Source organism: Gossypium hirsutum, chromosome A13, assembly GCF_007990345.1.
Source record: "Gossypium hirsutum isolate 1008001.06 chromosome A13, Gossypium_hirsutum_v2.1, whole genome shotgun sequence".
Lineage (NCBI taxonomy): Eukaryota > Viridiplantae > Streptophyta > Magnoliopsida > Malvales > Malvaceae > Gossypium > Gossypium hirsutum.
Window position 1 is genome coordinate 15,440,240 of NC_053436.1, and position 17,989 is coordinate 15,458,228.

General features: G+C 31.3%; 1 pseudogene; it reads right to left on the reverse strand.

Moving 5' to 3' along the window:
* Positions 1 to 1,782: 1,782 nt before the first annotated feature.
* On the reverse strand, positions 1,783 to 13,773 carry LOC107894624 (sulfate transporter 1.2-like; annotated as a pseudogene).
* Positions 13,774 to 17,989: the final 4,216 nt, after the last annotated feature.

A 17,989-nucleotide genomic window follows, 5' to 3' on the forward strand; every position in this document is an offset into this window, starting at 1 on the left:
CGGATGTAGCATTGTAACACCCGATCTACAGACTATTATAAAAATTTATAAAACAAAAATTAATTAAAATTGCATAAATTAATTAATGCAAACATCATAAATGGAAAAAAAATAAGCAGTATTGAAATTGTAATTATAATTGCATAAATGAATAAAATATCAAATAGTATTGCGAATTTAATTAAATTTGCATAAATTAAAATAATATTGAATAGTATTAAAAATTTAAAATTATCACTTACCATTGTCATTTGATCAACGGAGATGTGCTTATCATCGAGATGGATTAATTCTCCGGCCATTGCTAACAGGATCGGATTTTTTTAATTTAAAAAAATTAAATTCAAAAAAATTTTAAACAAAGAATTTTAATAGAAATTTGAAAGAATTTTGAGAAAATTTCAATGAAATTTGATAGATTTTTGAAGGGAATATTGAAAGAATGTTGAGAATTATGAGAGAATTGTGTGAAAAATAATTAAAGGGAAAGGAATTTTGAGAGAATTATAGAAATTTGAGAAATTTGTGTGAAAAAACTGATTTGGGGGAGGGTTTATAGGTTTTTTTTTTGACCGTTACACTGGCAAAACGCTCCCCTGCTGGAGCGCTTTGTCCACGTCAGCAAAGCGCGCCCTCAAGGAAGCTTTTTTTGCTGACCTGGACAAAGCGCTCTCCTAGGGGAGCATTTTGCTGACGTGGCCACTAAATCGCGCTTACATAGACGCGTTTTCATGGAAAACGGCCTAATCCAGTAAATAATGTAATAAACGGCCCATTTCCGTAATTATATTATTTAAAGGACATTTTTGAGTAAAACGTCCGAAATAATAATATGTAAAAGTTGGTGGTATAATTTTTCTTAAGTTTTGAAGTTAATGCCAAATGGCTCCACGCAATTCAGATTTTAGGTACAAGGGAAAACCGGATTACTTGGTTAAGATATTTGAGCTACTGTTGATCATTTGAAATAAAATTGATTTATTATTATTATTATTATTTTCATACTTGTGATATTTGAATTAATAAAAGCCTATTTTTTTTCGTTAGGGAGTTAAGCTATATTGCTTTGTTGGATTCAAGAGAAATCATAAATTTTATTAACAATCCATGAAAGTAAGTAGATTTAATGTTTAATTTAAAGGAACGAATTATGACGATGAAATGGTGTTTGTTCACTAATTAAGCGAAAATTTGGTCAACTGATTGATGAAAATTATATAAGGTTACATTTGTCTCTTTTGTTAAAAAGACAATATGTATTAAATTGGAGTTTGTACTGCTCTTAATTATATTTTAATATTCACCGCAATTTGCAACCATGGAAGATCAACAACCATTGTTAAGTAAATATTATATCAATAAATTAATTGGTTTACATTTCGTTGGGGATTTAGGGTATGGACTTAAAAAAGGATACATTATATGATCAATGAAAGTAAGTTAGAGAAAAGTAGTGTTTATTCATTAATTGAGTGGAAAGTTAAGTAAATTCACTTAGCATGTATGTAAATAAAGGAAAATGTAAAAAAATTTCCAATGCCCTCATTGAAGGAAAACTGGAGAAAAATAAAGAAAACCCTCTAGTAAAATTTATATTTTTACAAACTTTGTTGAATCACAGCCCTGTATAATATTTATTCACTGTTGACATTCAATCTTATTTTTTCCATTTTTTTTTCAATATGAATATCTTCCGAATTTTGTGTTAACAAGCTTCTTTGTGTGATCTTGTGTATCGAACCGTGTTGAATAACTTGGATTCTGATTCAGTTCGACAATAACTTATGGTTCCAAATCCATTTTTGGAGCACATGTTACAATTGCATCTTCCACGGTGAGGAAGATCATGAAACTTTGATGCATGGAGCTTGTCAACCACAACTGGCCTTGGATTTGCCAAAACAAGCTGCAAAAGGAATTTATTATGATGCATGAACAATAGTACCTAGTTTAATGTATGGCATGTATGATGTATGATACATGAACAATAGTACTTAGTTAAAGTATGCATGGCATGGATGATGCAAAAAGAATGTATAATTCATGAAAAATAGTACTTGGCTTAATGTATGGCATGTATGATTCATGAACAATAATACTTAGTTTAATGTATGCCATGCATGATGTATGATACATGAACAATAGTACTCAGTTTAATGTATGGCATGTATGACGCATGATCGATAGTGCTTAGTTAAAAACATATATGGCATGGATGCCATTACAAACCTTTTGAGTTTAATCTTGATGTATGTTACCTTAACATCTCTCTACTCAAGGCTTCTGGATAACTCTTCCATGGCATGTATGCCACTAGTGTCAATGTCAGTAACAACTGAAAAAGAATGTATAAAGTAAGTGACAGTTCGATGAACCCAGAAAACGAAAAATTAGAAGATAGCTTACGAGTAACAGCCCGTTTTTAGTCAAATCGAAATACTGGTTTCGGGACCACAAATCCAAGATCAAAAAAATTATTTTTATATTATTGTAAGTGTTTACAACATGATAGCATGTATGTGTGAAAGTTTCGTGAAGAAATTTTATCAATTGAATGCTTAATTTGGTAAAAAGGACTAAAACACATAAAATGTAAAATGCATATTCTATTAGTTAAAAGGGTTTATTAGCTACGAAATTAAAAAGTTGATGGATTTATGTTGCAATTATCCCATTATAATAGTGAGTGGACTTTCATGGACATGGTTTATGTGTTTTAATGGTTTTATATTAAGGTTAATTTGGTAATTAGTATATTTATAAGTTAATTAAATAAAAAAAATACAATTTTATGCTATCATCTTCATCACTTGCCAAAAATTTGAAGAAAGGAAGCCATATTTAGGGCTTAAGCATTCAGTCACTTTTTCCTTGAGCTTGTAAGTCCATTTTTGATCCGTTTTTAATGATTTCTACGTTTTTGAGATCGTTACTTTGTATTCTAGCTAGCCCGTACCTTAAATTTCAAAATTGTTAAAGATTTACTATGTTTCTAGTGTTGAATGCTTGAGTAGTTTGATGATTATTGATAGATTTGGAAAGTTTAATGTTAGATTAATAGCTTTTGTAAAGCGATTGTTGATAAAAATGTCAAAAAGGGATCAAATTGAGAAAATGTGAAATGTGGTGGTTAAAAGTGTGAATAAATTGAAAATATGGGCTGCTAGTAACATGTATTAAATTCAGCTAAGCATACATTTGTCTAAATTACATGAATTTGCAATTTTATGTAATAAAGACTAATTTGTGAAAATGTGAAACATTAGGGGAAAATGTGTAAAATAACCCTAATGTATATTTTGGATTGAATTGAATAAATAGTTGATCAAATGATTTAATTTTGAATATATTTAGATCAAGAAAAATAGAATTCGGATCAGGATCAGAGAAAAACGAAAGTTATCGACTAATCGACTTGATTCGCTGTTTTAATATTTGAGGTAAGTTCGTATGTAATAAGCACTATTATAGTTATGCTTTTAATGCTTTGATATTGCATAAATTGTATATATGAGACTCCAGTTATGTTCAATGATAAATCAGCTATATGTGGCACCTAGTGTGCTATTCAACATAGCTTCGGCTATATATGGCATTTAGTGTACAAGATCAAGATAGCTTCGGCTATATATGGCACTTAGTGTGCGAGATTGAGATAGCTTCGGCTATGTATGGCACTTGGTGTGCGATTTGAGATGGCTTCGACTATGTACGACTCTCAGTGTGCAAGATATCGGGTATTCAATGGAATTTCGAATATGTATAAGCTTGTTATAGATTGGTATAGGTATGTACATGCATAGTATGAACTCTAAATCGAAGAAGTTACGAAGTTTGCATATAAGCGTATGAATAAGCATGTGAAGGGTTTGTTAGTAATCATGAATTTCATGTTAATATGTTTAAACTGATGAATGGTATATTTGTGATTAGTTAAGTTCATATCATACGAGCTTACTAAGCTATAAAGCATACTTTGTTTATTTTCCATATCTTATAGTGATTTCAAAGCTAGCTCGGAGTCGGGGATCGTCGGAGACTACGTCACACTATCCAACCATCACTTTGGTATTTTTGAGCTTATGGTTTGGTCATATGGCATGTATAGGATTTTGGGTCATGTTGGTTATGTTTTGGTTTGTATATATATAGCCATGAGACTTGGCTTGTTTTGGTATGTTATATAAATATATGGATTATGTTGTGAATTCATGTAAAAGTATTTTGAGTCCATGGATGAATATGTGAATGACTTATAATATGAGGTTTGTGGAATTGGTATTATGCTTGTGAATTGGTACAAAATGATATGTGTTTGGTAAATGTTTAGCTAGTTGATTGGTATATGTGTTTAGGTATGTTTGATTAAGAAAAACATAAGTTATAAGCATATTGGTTATTAGTGTTAGAAATGGTATGAAATTTGTCTTGGTTGGGGCTAAAATATATGTTCAATTATGCTATATTGTGGTTCTATTTGGGGTTGTTTAGGTACATAAAGTTGTGGGCAGCAAATTGGCTTGGTAAATAGCCTATTTTTGTCCACACGGATAGAGACACGGGCGTGTGTCTTAGCCGTGTATGACACACGGACATGTTACACGATCGTGTGTCCCCTCATATTGAAATTGAAATGAAGTTAGTATGCTCCACACGGTTTCATACACGGACGTGTGATCGGCCATGTGGTACAAGTTAAAATACCCCCTAATTTGCACATAGCCTAGCACACGGGCGTGTGACTTAGCCGTGTTGCGTAATTCAGTATACCCTACAATTTTGGCAAGGCCTAGCATACGGCCTGACACACAGGCGTGTGTAGCCACTTCGAAGGGCACACCGGCTAGACACACAGGCTTGTGGTTGGCCGTGTGATCCAAGTCAGTAACCTCACTTGTTTGGACAACGGGTAAAACATGGGCTGGAACACTGCCATGTGCTCCCATTTTGAATGTTCACACGGCCTGTGATACCAGCGTGTGTTTCCTGTTTTGAGAAAAATTTTATTAAGTGTTGAAAAATTTCTTGAGTATCCTGTTTAGTCTCGTACCACTCTCAATACATGATTAAGGCTTCGTAGGCTCGTATAAGGAATAAATTGTTTGAGTTTGAATGATGAATGTATGAAACAATATTATGTCTGTGAAAAGTTTGTATAATTGTGTTGTTAGTCCGGTAATGCTCTGTAACCCTATTCCGACATTGAATACGGGTGAGGGGTATTACATTACGTGACATTTCGAAGATGAGATATTGGACTCCAGGTCTGGAACTTTCTTTTAGTTGTTCTTCTTCATCAGCCAGCCATCTCAAAATCCTGTAAGAAGTTTGCAGTTTGTCAAGGTCTATACATCATTTTTATTACTTCATGTATGTGGAAAAGTCTTTTACATAGTCGGAGTTGGAAAAGTAAATGGCAGAATCAACTCTAACAACGAGTATACCAAGAACTTTCATTGCAGCTGGATATTGAAGGATGTTTCTATAGGCGGTAGTCATCGGGATCTTTCTGGGAACCACGATTCGAGGTCTTGTAACTTGTAAGAGGATTTTTGAGAACTATATCGAGATATGTTGTGATAACAACATGTATCATTTAGGTGGATATGTATGGAAAAACAATAAAAAAAATTAGAATATTTATAAGCTATAAAAGTAACATATTTTAATCTCATTCTTAATGCATTTTTGGATGATTAATTATGCAAATTAGTGAATTTGATGCTCCTAATCCTTTAAATTAATGTTTCTATACTTAAGAGAGCATTTGGGAGTGAAAGGAGCGAAAAACGAGCCAAAATAGGACAAATAGAGCTATTTTTAGGATCCAAATGGCCTGGACATTTCCACATGGGCTGGACACATGCCCGTGTGAGCCACACGGGCTGGACACACGCCCATGTGCCAGCCCGTGTTGATTTTACACCCTACTTTCTAAATACGCGGAAAAACCCAATTTTTAGGTTTTCTGAACATTCTAAAGTCTATAAATACCAATTAGAAGAAGACATGAGGGAGCAATCAGAGAAGATCAAAGAAAACACTCGAAGAATGCCATTAGACAACTCAGAAGGAGATCTCCATCAAGATTGAAGATCTCCCTTTAATTTCTTTCGAAGTTTTATTAAGTTTCTTTATGTCTTGTGGTTATTCTGACTTTGAGATGTTTCTATTCAGGATTATGAACTAAATTCCCTAAATACCTAGGGAAGATGAAATCTATGATAAATCCTTTTATCTAATTTTTATTTTTACGCAATAAATACTTGATTCTTGTTCTCAATTATGTATGTTTATTTCTTGTTTTAATATTTTCGAGATGTTAATTCATGTTTAATGTGCTTGTTTCAGTTGAGAAAAAGTCCCTATTTAAGAGTAGATCTAGCATAATTGAGTGGAACTGCATGCAATCCTAGAAATAGAATGACATAAATCTACCAGATTATAGTCAAATCTAATAAGGGAATCCATAGATCGATTTAATGTGATGATAGGGGTTTTAATTAGAAAGAGATTTCAATTAATCAACCTAGAGTTAGTTATTCTTACTTTCGAAAGAGATATTAAAATTTAGGGATTTCTACAGATCAAGAAACAAATGAATAAATCGTATAATTCGGATTCATAATAAAAGGTGAAGTCTAAGTGGATTCTTTCTTGGGTATTGTCTATCTCATTGGTTAATATTCGATTATTTTTTTGACTCATTCTCTATTGCGTTTTTAGTTAAATTAATTTAGTAAATTTAGATTAAAACACATCACCCTAAATTGTCAGCTAAATAATAGAAAAACAGTAATTACTAATACTTTTAGTCCTCATGGATACGATATTCTCTACTTACCATAGCTATACTATTGTTTGATAGGTGCACTTGACTTTGTCATATTTATAGTTAGTTTAGTGAACACCAAATATGTCAACAATCTACTTTTGTTCCTCACCGCTATTAAAAGGCTGATCTCGACAGAAGAGAAAACGACACCAAAGAAGGCTCCTATACAAGTAACAAAGTCGAACTTATCGATCTTCCATGTTAGGGTCAGTGCTTCAATGTCTATTAAGCTAATCATCACATATTTAATGATGGAAGAAAGTATTGCATTTGGAGTGTACTTGAATAATGGTGTTATGAGTTCCAATGTTAGTAGCACAACAGAGGACATCACGATATTAGATGTGGCAATATTGCATCCAGCCATGTAGTTTACTATCGAGCAAGAGAAGGATCCTGCATGCATAGTACTAAATTGCAATTGCGGTGTCTGCCGCAGTTGTGGTGTCGCAGTTGCAGATGATATGGACATTATGTAACGTGTAACGGCTGTCGCAGACGTGGTTTGTTTCTCAAATCTAAAAATTATATTTACATATTTTGCAACTATATTTTAATATTCTAATATTAATATACTCTTTTATATGTTTTATTTTTAAAAAAAATATAATTTTTTAGATAAAAATTCATTGAAAATAAATATGGACTATACAGATATTATCATACTAAATAATTGATAACAACAACCATAATTTTAACAAGTAACATATAAATAGTCTTATATTAGAAAAAGCATATAAATATTCTCACATTTTAACATGAAAAAAAGTTCATTTTACATAACTTAAAAAATACATAAATACAAATATGAAAACTTAATTTCTTACAATTCACCACCAAGTTGAATAAGGTGGAGGATCTAAAGCATCTCCATTTTCATCATTGCCTTGGTTTTGATCCCTTCCTATTCCATGTGAAAAAGACATCACATTGTGTGCACCATAAGATGCATCATTCATAAGAAACATGTGGTATGGTAAATGGTAACCAATAAATCCATAGCTTGGATTTTGTTCAAAGTGAGGTGGATAATATGCATTTGGTTGGTAAGAATGAGAACCCTGAGATGATTCACTCATTTCATTATCATTTTAGCTAAACTATGTGATGATGAACCTGCAAATGAATCATGAAAGTGTTCTGTCATCCTCCCATGAGTTCTATCACCCCCATCTCTTCTATTTTGTAAACTAATTGATCCATTTGTTTCATACATACCTGGATCAGTAGCATAAGGATATCTGGTCACACCTTGGTCTCCATGAAAATTACTAGAATAAATGTGGCCATGTGTTGTTTGGTATACACCTTCATTATTGCCACTGGGATCATCACCATTATCACCACTTGACGTCAATAGTTGAACATTTTCTTTATTAGATGGAGCAGGTGAAATGTCATTCATATCTTCACCTTGAGTTTTTTCATCAGTTTCATTAAGTAACTCTTCAGGCAACCATGAGAAATTCTATTCAGTATCAAGTGTAGCATCTTCTCTTTCTTCAATCTATACATTTAATGGATCATCCTCTTCAAAAATATTATCAAGATTGATCGGATTAAAACTCATTTCCAACTCTTGCACACTTTTTCTTCGCATGTGTCTCAGCTACAACCTCATATTATAATAATGCACATAAACTAATTTTTGAAGCTTTCTATGCTTGAGCCTATTTCTTTTCTTTGTATGGATCAAACTAAAAGTACTCCAATTACGCTTACAATTTGAAGATGAAGTTGTTTGACTCAAAACTTTGATAGCAATACGTTGAAGTTGAGGTGCACAACTTCCATAATCAATCCACCATTCAGCTTCAAAAAACATAAATAATAGGATACAATTCATAAAGGATTCATAAATATATCTTTATTATCTACAAAACTATAGAGGTGAAATTCTTTTTTACCAGGATTAGTCTTCAGAATTGTAGCTTGGGCTAACAGTGTTCCAAAAGAATCCATTTTATCTCGATATAGCAACAACTAAAAATAAATGAATTAGTAGTTACAACATGATAATTTCTAAGTTACTTTAAAAATTTAAGTATATAAATACATACCTGGTTCATTGCCAAAACTTGATCATTCATGTTAGACTATACCCTTTGTATAACATTTCTAACCCCAATACTTATGGAATTGCCTCGATATAGAAATTATGGATTTAAGAAGTATCCTATATAAAAAATAATATAATAAATATCTAAACAAAATACTTCACAATCTAAAAATTCAAAAGTTTTACGACGTACCAGCATAATGTAAATCGCTATGAAGTTGATTACTCCATCACCTATAAATTATTTTCCAATATTTCTTGTAATAGAGACAATCTCTTTGAATCGCCAACTTTGCTCTATCCATAGATTCATAAATAAAACCCATAGTCAGTTTTTCATCACCATCACACATCATTAATACTTTAACCAACGATTTTTGGATCTTTAGGACATCAACAGCCTTTTTCCAACACTGGCTGGAGTTAATGACTTCCATCATGTCTAATCCAGCTGCTTTTCCTGCATATGTGGACCTTTTCCATCATGAAGAAGTCACCATTTCTTTTAGTGCTTGTTTGTTTCTAACAATACTCTCCAAAGCAATGAAATTGGTAGCAAATCTAGTAATCCAAGGTCGCAAGAGTTCTCTTCCCTGGGTATATCTCTTCATATAATCAATCATCCATATATGATTCTATATGAAATAAGTTATCTTTTTTGCTTCATATAGGACCCTTCTCACACTTTTTCTGTTACCAATTTCTTCCAAAATAAGATCCAAGGAATGGGCAGAACGTCCTGAGCAATACAAGAGTCTTCTTTTTTGCATCAACATTGTACCACTGGCTTTGATCTCTACTTCATTATCTATAACAAATTGAACAATAAATTCTTCACCAATTTTATCCACCATTTTATCCATTATATTAAGATAATACTCAGTAGTACGAGAGGTAACACTGCTAGCATCAATTGACTTTTTAAAAATAGCACCTCTAGGACTATAAATCAAGAAATTGATTATATGTTGATTTCTAGTCCCTTTCCATCCATCACACATAATGGGCAGACCTTTTTCTTCCCAAATAAGCTTAAAGCCATTTACCCAATCTTGTATTTCCTTGTACTCTTCTTCCAAATACACTCCTGTCACCTCATAAGCTGAAGGACCCCTAACTAATTTTTCAACTTTAGCTGCAACTTGAAGTACAGGCTGTAGAAATGGTGACTCTGCAATTCTTGTAGGTAAAGCTTCATGCAATATTAACTTTGACATTGCTTTCCCTAGCTTTGCTTTTTCATTTTTCAATAAGCTTGTAGTGACTTTTCGTTGCTTCGAACTTTTTGATCTTTCAAGAACAGGATCCATATTTGTAAATCTAGCTCCAGGAGAGTTAAAATTAGTCCACTAATGTTCCCTCCCACTTCTTTCAGAATTATGGATGCTGAATGATCTGCTAAATACTTGAGTTTCAGAACTACTACCTCCCCCAATTTCATAAATTGAATATTGACCAGTTCTTGCTCTTCGACTTTGTCTTTCTTCCCATTAAATTTTGGATCTTATACTCTCACATCTTGCAATAGTTGACTCCTCATCATCAGCATCACTATCACCATAATCTCCATGATCTCCTAATCTTATTCTTTCCTCCAATTCTTCTTTCTTTCTCCAATTTTTTCATTATGATATTCCTTAAACTATTGAGCAATGTTTTTTTTAACTTCTGTCGAGACATTTGGACAAGGTGCTACATTCCCTTTTTTTTGCTGCCAAATGCTCATTCAACCATGTTATTCCTCCTTTGATGACTCTTTCACAAAATTTGCATTTGAAATTATTACGACCACCTTCAACAGGTTCTCCCCACCTCTAACCGTAATCATCACTAGGAGCTTCACCTTCTTTACTTCTCGAACGTCGCATTTTTTATAGTTGCACGTAAATCATTATTATTCATTACATGAGATCAAACCAGATAGTAAAATATTCAAAAAAAAATTATAAAACTTAGAACTAATAATAAAAAATTCAAAAAATGAAACATAAATCATAATACTTAAAACTAACATCACAAAATGATTCACAAAAATACCATATAAACAACTTTGTAACTAAATGCCTCCAGATCTATTGTATCTTTTATTTAGTTATTTTAACTTTCATGTAATAAATTAAGATAAGTAGATTTTTTTTAACTAAGTAATAAACCTTAAATTAGTTGTCTATACTAATCAACTGCAATTAATAAAATAATAATTTCATATCATACATGTTGTAATAACTATAGAGTTAAGAACAAGTTTTGAAATGGAAGAAAAGAAAAAGTGAACTCTTGAAATGGTGGAGAAAGATAATTGAAATTTGGAACTCAAAGTTTCTATTTGCCTCTTCCACCCGTTGATGGTTTATGTAGTGGTGTAAACTTTTTTTTTGACACATTTCAATTTTTCTTTTAAATTTGTTAACTATTTTTAAGAGAAAAAGTACATGAAATAATATATATACTTATTCATTTCATACTCAATTTTTTCCCTTTATTTGTTGAATGATTGTACCAAAAGATTCTATCGTAGTTTTGTACCAAAAGATTCGATCGTAGTTTTTAAATTTTTTTTAAATTCAAAATAAAATTTACATAGTTTACTTTAGCCATTTACTTACATTTTACCCCTTTTTTTCTCCTTTATTTGTTGAATGATTGTATCAAAAGATTCTATCACAGTTTTCCAATTTTTTGAAACACTTCAAAACAAAATTTACACTATTTACTTTAGTCATTTACTTACATATCACCCATTTTTCCTGTATTTATTGAATGATTGTACTAAAAGATTCTATGGTAGTTTTTCAAACACTACAAAACAAATTCTATTTACAAATTCTTTTTTTTTTCTCAGTCAAAAAACAACAGCAAAAATAGTAGTGTAGAAAGTCCAAAATCAGGACAATAACCAAACAACATACTACCATTAAAATCCTTTAAGTAGTCATAAACAAAGCTATAAATTATAAGTTGTAACACAAAACTTAAATGTAAAAGAAAAGTATGTGTATATATATATATCAAGTGTATGTAAAAGAAAGTAGGTGTATGCCATTCAAATCCTAAAGTAATCACAAATAAAGCTTTACTCAATAATCATTGCTAAGAAAAAAGTGATAATAGACATGTAATTTGTTAATTTAATGTAAGTATAATGTTGGAAGTCTGTTAAATGTTCCAATGATCAAACAATTTTCATAATGTTCCAAGGATCAAACAAAGATGTTTCATAAGTTAAATGTTTGTTATTATTTAACATCAATTTTTTTCTTTTTTGCTAAGTCTAAGAATATTCAAGTGCTTCATCTATGTGATTTCATATTTCAGATAATTTGAAAGTTTGTTGCAGCATTGTGGTGTTGTGGCGCAATATATTGCATGTTGCGGCGTTACGTAACACCTTCAGATCACAAAAGTTGTGATGTGGTTCCCTCGTCGCATTACGCCAATATCATGTCGCAAAGACCTTCAAAACCGTTACGATGCAGCTATTACACTGCGTTACGGCCGCAATTTAATGCCATGCCTGAATGAGCATGTAGATGATTGATATTGGAACATTTTGTTGATTATATAAATCGGAAAGAGGTGATGAATCGTGACGGATATGACTTTCTGTTTTCGTACCTGTGGCCATGTAAAAAGATGTCATCGAACCGACGACATTCATTGTTCCCAATGCTACCATTTCCTTGTTTCCATCCAACTGGTAGTCCTTCATGGAAGCAAATGTTCTTCCAATTACCACAGCTTCCTAAAAGATGAAAGACACGGCTATTACGATCTAATCTACTTAAGCAAAATCAAGGAAAAAGGGGGCTGGATTTGCATACCGTCAATGCAATCATACCAGCTAAAACACCTATCCTGAAACCTTTGGCAAGATATTCTCCAGAGAAAAATATTTCATTCAAAGATGATGGGTTGATCCCCCTCCTAAAATGTTTCACCTGAAGATAAACATTGTGAAAATGAATCTTCATTACTTTTGCAACAAGCCAAGGATCGTAAATAAATCGAACAGAAGAAAGGATTATGCATTCAATCTGAACACCATGCTTGTCAGATCGTGTGATGTACATGAAAAAGGTGGAGAGGACAACCGAAATTAACGGATCAATTGCCGGCACCCAAAATAGTTTCTTCTTTTTCCCCTGCTCAGTTTCATACAGCATCATGATTACATGAAGAAAGCTTTCTACATATACGATGAAAGAAAAATTACGAACTACGATCTTACAATGTATTTTGCGACCAAGAGGAAGGCCAGGAAAGACATTCCTATTAGTATAGTTTCCCAATTCCACTGTAAAACAAAGTTGCCATTACGATTAGCTGAATTGAAACATGTTCAATGCCTCAAAAGTAAGTAATCACTTACACCATGATGTGCTGCACTCCAAACTGAGCGCATGACAGAGACAATATCGGTTTTCTTCGTGAACTTTTTTATGCCGAGCAGACCCTTAAGTTGTTAAAGGGCAATGGTGATAGCAGCACCAGCCATGAAGCCAACAATGGCAGCATGAGATAGGAAGTCTATGAAGAATACTAGCCTGAAATTGATCACACCAACCATTCAGCATATACAATATAGACCCGGATTTTCTCCATAATGATGAAACATTCAAAGGATGGAGCAAAACGGGTATTTGATAAATCATAAGGCATTGGCTATATTACCTGAAAAATCCAAGTGTGAATTGAGTGATACCAGCAAAGAATGTAGCTGTGAATGCAAGGCGTCGGTAGTCCACCGGATTTTCAGATGAGTCGATCTCATTCTGCAGGAGAGTACCAAGCAAGAGAGACACCACAGCCACCGGTCCAATAGCGATATCCCGTAAGCTTCCCATGAATGCATAAATAAGAGGTGGAACAAAGCTACTATCTGCAATGCAATCCGAAATTGAGTATGATTCCCTCCCACTCCACTATGGAAATACAATCTTAATAAGTAGAAAGAAGCTTACACAATCCATACTGGGGGTCGAGATTGGCAAGCTTTGCGTATCCAATGTCCTGCTGTAAATTACGGTATATTAGAAACAAAAAGAAGAAAAAAAATGGAAAATTCAACTACATTAACTCGCAGACAGGGCTACCTGTGGTATGCAAAGACTTGCAATGGTAAGTCCTGCATCCAGCCATGTAGTTTACTGCCGAGCGAGATAAGGATCCTCCATGAGAATGTAGATGATTAAAACATTAAATAGAGAAACCAAATTAAAATAGAAATATTAAATCAAAAGGACTAAAAGTTTAAAACCATTTTTTTTATATAATAGAATCTCTAATTCATACTCACATTTAAATAAATTATAAAAAAATACTAGTTTACAAAAATTAAATTATATAAAAAATTTTAAGAAAATTTACAATCAACCCCTCAAATCCCTAAAAAATATTTAAAAAAAATAAAAAATGAAAGCCTCGATTGTAAGATTAAAAAGTTACCATGAGTAAAATTATATAATCAGAGAAAAACAAAACTAAATAGTTCGAATAAGATAAAAGTTTTACACTTCAATACGATAAAGGAATCAAAGTTAGGTGTGGATTAGAACTCCAAATATATATATAAACAGGCACTAGTTTGTTCATACTAAAGTTTTTTTTGTTAACAAATATGTCATTGTTGAAATAAGTTTTGAAGAATTGAAGATGTTCGAGTTAAAGGGTAAAGAGAAAGTTAATGATGTTGATCGTTCATGGCTGGAGTTGTTGAATGGTGTTGAAGCATCTACTTCTAGTGAAAGCGAGAAGCTACAGAAATTAACTCAGATGGTATTGCCCAAGTTTGTAGCTTGTCTAGTCATGAAGATGGAGAACAAGATGATGGTTGAGAAAGAGAGTCTAAAATCTTGTCTTGAAATTGGAGTTGAAGAAGGAAAACAAGATTACTTAATTGGCAAGCAAAAGAAACAAAAGACGAGCGGTGATAGAAAGAAGTAGCAGAAGATTAATAATCAAAGAAAGAGAGAAGATCCGGAAAAGTTTATGGAAATGGGTTTGGAACCACCTCCAGATATGCTACAAGTGTTCAAGGATTGGATTGAAGACTTGGTTGGGAGTGAAATAAAGCTGGTTATTCAAAAGTTTCTACATGTTACTGATTTGAGGCCTCAACAGAATCGTTTGTCAATGTATAATCAAGGATTTATTAATTCTAAAGTGAATAGATCTTTTTCATATATAACATAATTAATTTCATTTGGTTTAAATTTTGTTGAACTATATACACATACTAACTTTTCATTATTTGTAGTTTTAGCTTGTAAAATACAACCCCAATGATTTTGTGATGCATCTGTTTCTAAAATTAATTTATCACATTGTTTAGGCAAATAAACCTTTGGAGTATAATTTATTTTTGATTTTAGATTTTTTATAATTTCTAAATCTTTTTTAGACCAGTTAAAAGGTTTATCCTTTTTTAACTTTTTCATATAGTTTGCCAATTTTTTGAGATAAGTTAGGAAAGAAATTTCTTCCATAATTGACTATTCCTAAAAATTGTTAAAGTTATTTTTTATCTTTAATATTTTCAGGAAATTCTTTTATTTTTATTATAATATGATCTTGTAGTTTAAGACCATCTGCTGATAAATTTAATCCTAAAAATTCTATTTCTGTTTTTTCTAATTTTATTTTCTTAGGACTCAAAATAATTCCATGTTTTATGAATTTTTGAGAAATAATATTTAAATGTTTTCTATGTTTTTCTAGTGTGTCTGAAAATATTAAAATATCATCTATATAGACTACACAAAATTTTTTATATTTATTAAATATAGAATCCATCTATTTTTGGAATATATGAGGTGCATTACATAACCCAAATGACATTACTCTCCATTGATAATGACCATTAGGTGCACTAAAGGCTGATAAAGGCTTAGATTCTTCTGTTAGCATTATTTGCCAAAATCCTGATTTACAATCAAATTTACTAAAATATTTTGCTTGTTTACCCTGGTTAATTAAAACATCTTTTCTTAGGATAAAATATCCATAAAAAATAATATTTTGATTTAGTATTTTATAATTAATCACCATCCTAGCTTTCCCCTTTTTATTTCAGCATGGTTTCTTACCATAAAGGCTAGACTAGAATTTGGCCTATTAGTTTTTTCTATTAGTCATTTTTCTAATAATTCTTTGATTTGTGTATCAAATTCATCTATATCTTGTTTAGTATAGATCATATAATTTATTAAACAGAAATAGAATTTTTAGGATTAAATTTATCAGCAGATGGTCTTAAACTACAAGATCATATTATAATAAAAATAAAAGAATTTCCTGAAAATATTGAAGATAAAAAACAACTTCAATAATTTTTAGGAATATTCAATTATGGAAGAAATTTCTTTCCTAACTTATCTCAAAAAATTGGCAAACTATATGAAAAGTTAAAAAAGGATAAACCTTTTAACTGGTCTAAAAAAGATTCAGAAATTATAAAAAATCTAAAATCAGAAATAAATTATACTCCAAAGGTTTATTTGCCTAAATAAGGTGATAAATTAATTTTAGAAACAGATGCATCACAAAATCATTGGGGATGTATTTTAAAAGCTAAAACAATAAATAATGAAGAGTTAGTATGTGGATATAGTTCAGGAAAATTTAAACCAAATGAAATTAATTATGTTATATATGAAAAAGAATTATTAGCAATAAGGAAAGGAATAAAAACTTTTCTTATATAATTAGCACCTGAAAAATTTATCATAAAAACTGATAATCAGGCGGTTAAATAATTCCTCACTAACAAAAGTTCGGAAATAGTATTTAGAAGAATTAGATGGTATAATGAATTGTGTACTTTCTATTTTGAAGTTTTATATTTAAAAGGCACCGATAACATCATTTCTGATTATCTTAGTAGGCCTTATGGATAGAGGTAAAGAACCTTTAGAACAAGTTGGAGAATAGACCATAATCCATAAAAAGCCCAACAAAGGGAAATCGATAACTCCTAATCAGGGATTTATTAAGCCATCTCCACAGCCATCATTCTATTCTAATTAAGGATATTATATTCCTTATCCAATGGTAAGACCACCAGTTGGATCTCAATTATTTTCTACACCAAGTATGGTAAGTCAATACCCTTGGTCCCAAGATCCAAATTCTGCATTTCAAGCCAGTTATGCTGAAATGATCAAAGAACCAGAAAATTTGTTGAAACAACTAAAAATTCCAGAGATAAAAGATTTTTATAATCCAGGTTTACCAAGTGAAATTTATAAATTTATCAATGAAATATGAAAAATCCATATTTTAGAACAAAGAGCAAATTTTAGATGAGCTCTTACAAAGTTTTCACAATTCTTAGTTGAAAAAACAACTAAAGAAGATGAAGCTCATGAATTATTATTAAAATCAATTTTATATAGAGATTAGGAAGAGCTTGAAATAGAATATATGAATATTGAGGAGATAAACAATCTTCTTGATATATTTCAATATTTTATTCATAAAGGAACAAATAATCCTCTTATAAATAAAGTATTTAGAATATGTTTATATAATAAAGCTAGAAAAATTTTACCAGCAGATATTTTTTCAAAAATAAATAGAGTTATTTGTAATCAGCAAACTCAATTTCAAAAAACTTTTTCTAAATATTTTTTACAAGCATATGTTTTTACAAATGAGTTAGGAGAAGAAGCTCCTACTATAAAATTTAGACTTGATCATGAACCATTTGATATAAGTAGTATTGAATGAGGCTTTGTAAAAGAAACAGTTGTTCAAAACTTTTCTTTTAATTTACTAAAAGATTTTCCTGCAATTATTAAGACTATATTATCAGAAATAGTAAAATAAGATGATTTTTATTATTATTTCTATATACAAATAAGTAGTCTTATTGGTATTGCTGAAAAAGAAAGATTTTATCAGCCATATCAAATATGGATTATTCAAAGAATGATTGGAAGCCCCAAGTTATCAGCTGTCAAAGAAAACAAAAAACACTTGACAAAAAACATTGACAAGTGTTAGAATAATTTTACTTATTATCAGACCCAAACAGGGATTGATTTGATAACAACAGCTCAGTATATACTTCAACATCAGACTTATAAACTCTGGAC